Genomic DNA, 3,736 nt, shown 5'->3' with positions numbered 1-3,736 from the left:
GGTGAAAAAATGCCCGCCGGGTGGGATGCCCACCACAACCTCCCCTTTGCTTTCCGAGGTTTTCTTGACTGCCAACCCTTATTTTCTGTCTTAATTCACGGAGCCCCTCATTTCCCATTTTCTGATTCGCTACATGCTTAGCGAGGGCCTCTGTTCTGGCAGTCTTGGTGCCAAAGGGAGCTTAAGAGGATTCAACGCTGGTCGACCACTCTCGACATGTCATAGACACTCGAGTCCCGGCCCGGGGGTTAAAAGAAGGTCCCCTTCACCCCTAGAAGTCCGAGTGGAACTGGCTACCACCCCCAAGTGCAGGAAACAAAAATACCTTAACATAAATACCCGAGAAAGGGCTGGGGAAACAGCCCCGCCGGTAGCGTAGTGGTTATCGCACCAGACCGGTATTCTGGAGGTCGTGGGTTCGGATCCCACCCGGCGGGCATTTTTTCACCACTTTCTTTTCGACTAAAAAAATTCTTCATCTCTTTCTATGACCCACCACAACCTCCCCTTTCTTTCCGAGGTTTTCTTGACTGCCAACCCTTATTTTCTGTCTTAATTCACGGAGCCCCTCATTTCCCATTTTCTGATTCGCTATATATATATATATATATATATATATATATATATATATATATATATATATATATATATATATATATATATATATATATATATATATCATTGTTTCCTTGGAACCCGGGTATAAAGTGCCACCAACCTATGCCAACAATTGGGAATTTACCCCAAGTGAGCAACGAAAATTAATGGCGGCGCTCGCATTCTGCGGGCCAATTATTTCTCTGCTGATACTCTTAGCGGAAAACACTACAATAGCAGTGCCATAAGAAAAGCTCGCGGTGATAATCTCTAGACCTTGTATGATGCCCTCTCTTTGTGGTCTATAGAGGTAATGGTGATGGAGGCGAAAAGCAACAACGCCCGTGTGTAAGAGGTTTCGGCGTACTTTAAAGATCCTCAAATGGTCAAAATTAATCCAGAGCCCTCCACAACGGCGCCCCTCATTGCCTGCGTTGCGTCGGCGCGTTAAACCTCACAATCAATCAATTATAGAGGTGGTGGTTTTTGGAAGGCGCAAAGAATTCAGATACTTGCGTTATTATTCATAAATTGCAGCTCTCTCGGACATCAGCCGCACTACAGCGCAATGAAGAGCGTAACCCAGGGCAGCCTAACATCGAGCTCCTTCCCAGCCCAGGTCCTGAGCCTACACAAATAATAACCACTTCTCCCACAGCAATTATGGCGTTTTCCCCAAGACGCACAAAACAGCAAAAAAGCACGGATTGCAGCTGCGCGAATGCTTAGTGGACCAAGACCAAGGAGTTTTTTGCGGCTATAACCTAAGCCCTGCAAAGTGGAATATCTGAAGCCTCAACTAGTGCTTGCGATAAACTTTAGAGGGCACTGCGGCTGAAATAATTTGACTCTTACGGAACTTCTTCCCGAAGAATAAAATACAACGGGCGACGTTCCACAGGATTGCTTCATTATTAGAACAATAGCGGGAAAGCGAAATACGCTCCTGGTGAAAGGCAAATTTGCCCTTTTTGTTTTAACCCGCTGCGCAAACAAGGCTCTCGTTTCGATTTACCCTCTGCATTCCATCACTACTCTTCAGGGAACAAGTCACCTTAAAGTTTTTTTAGAAGCAGTTAAGGTGGTAGCAACCAGAGAGCAGTTTTCTGTTGAAAAGATCATCGTGAACCTTGAACAAAACTTTCGTTTCGAAGGCAGGTTGTATGTTTTTTTCGAGGTGGAGTTTGAGGGACTGCGACGAAGGCATGGTAGTAGATTTAGAAAAAAGGAGGAAAGTCGATTGCGGAATCTTAGCTTCACCTTGCCTCGAGCGGCTTCCTCAGGTGCACTTTGTGTGCCTTTATACTAGCAGCTCATAAGAAATGATTCAGAGGAAGGATAGCAAATAATAAGGGATGAAACTACATGAAGGAGAAATGCGCAAAAGAAACTATACAATAAATCAATACAACGATGATATTGTTTTTGTATTCCGCCTAACAACACAGAGTGAATTCCGAAATCCCAATAAATAGTCAAGTGAAACCACCAGAAGAGCACACGTACTCAGCTGGTCGACTAACAGCCCACTAATTGCAGTGGTTTTAAACTGATATATCTGTGCATAAAAAAGCAATACTCTCGGTTGCTTGTTTACGTATTTAGTAGGAAATGACTGCTTGTACGCTTTCCCCGTCTTAATATTGTGTGCTTATTCATATTGTACCCTCCTTCCTTGTGAGAGCGGGAATATTCGGTACTTGGCGTTCAATTACACTGCCATCAATAAGTCACAAGACGGTCCCATTTCCATTGGGTTCATCAACAATGTCAGAAGCCAGCAAAAGAATATTCTTTTTCGCATCCATACTTTCGTCGTAAAGGTGCTGCTGCTGATGCCAAAGCGACGATCACCGATCACAGAGGCGCTGATAAAAACTTTCTTTTTCACACCAATAACCCAGAACGCAATCCGCAGATCAATTTCAATGCGAAAGCAATGAATCGCCGATTGTGTGAAAAGGCCAGCGTCCGGCGAACACGTTTGCGTTTGGTACATTATTACAGCATCTTGAGGAGCGTTGCACAGACCGATACGTTCCGCGTTCATGCTCTGCAGTGCAATAAAACAATTTCAAGACACGCTGCTACGCAACGCGGAGCCACGTTGAAAGCGGAGAGTTGCGGCTGTGGCTGTAAGTGTGCTCTCCGGCACCATATCAAGCAAAACCCGCCAACCTGGCACAAGGGCGCAACAGTCCCCATTCTCTCGCCGCGAAAGAATGGAAGGAGCACTCAGCGGTCTACAACACAGCATCCATGCTTCCACATTCACAACTCATTACAAGTCCTTAGGTGTCTCGAAATGCATTACGGCAGCGATCGTCTCTACACTGACCTCCCACCGAGAGACAGTTTTATTGCCAACGTCATAGCAAGTGTTCGGTATCAACAATCCTCCCCAAATAGGTTTGTGCTGCAGTAACGGCAGCAGTGTAAGCATGCAGCATACGCACTAGTTCTGTTGCTGATAAAACTGGAAAATAGTTTGGGAAAGTATTCCCCTACAACGCTGTTTACCTTATTGCGCTTCTCTTATCGTGGTCTTTACTTGACGGTTATATTTGCGTAGCTAAGTGATATCGTCCAAAATGTTCATAGAGTCAGAAAGGCACATTTTTATCTATTGCTACGTTCAGTGCAAGAACTAAAGAAAATCAGATAAGTATGGGCTTTGCCGGGCTGCGTGAAACGGTACCGGGTAGAAAGAAACCCACGCAAATAGCTGGAAATTTATTACCTGTTTTTACTATAGAAATTATTTATAGCCTTCTGAGCCTAAAACGCATATCAGTTGCAACAGACAACATTTTGTTTGGGTGTTTGAGCCTTAGTGAATAAGAAAATACAAACGTTCAAAATACACAGATGGTATTGCGCACATTTAAAACTTAAAAACGGATCTTAGCCGGCAGGAATTGCAATCTCCGCATGCAAACTGCTTAAGTTTAAAAGCTAGTATCATCGCGTAACCACTGCTTCCCGCGCTTTCCAAATAGGAACTGTTGATCAGTTTCACCAAGGCCGTTAAAGGTGCCGAGGTGGTCAAAGTTAATCCGGAGCCCTCCACTACGGCACGCCTCATCGCCTTGTTGCGTCGGCGCGTTAAACCCTACAATCAACAACAGTTTCGCACAGG

General features: G+C 44.8%; 1 non-coding gene across 1 annotated transcript; it reads left to right on the top strand.

Annotated features, from left to right (window-relative positions):
- Nucleotides 1–364: 364 nt before the first annotated feature.
- Nucleotides 365–437, top strand: Trnat-ggu (transfer RNA threonine (anticodon GGU)). The gene has a single exon. It is a non-coding gene; the product is annotated as a tRNA-Thr (tRNA).
- Nucleotides 438–3,736: the final 3,299 nt, after the last annotated feature.

Source organism: Haemaphysalis longicornis, unplaced genomic scaffold, assembly GCF_048455015.1.
Source record: "Haemaphysalis longicornis isolate Haplotype H1 unplaced genomic scaffold, Haemaphysalis longicornis Haplotype H1 scaffold_9, whole genome shotgun sequence".
Lineage (NCBI taxonomy): Eukaryota > Metazoa > Arthropoda > Arachnida > Ixodida > Ixodidae > Haemaphysalis > Haemaphysalis longicornis.
Note: the sequence above shows the minus strand (reverse complement) of the source record. Positions and strands in the feature narration are given on the sequence as shown.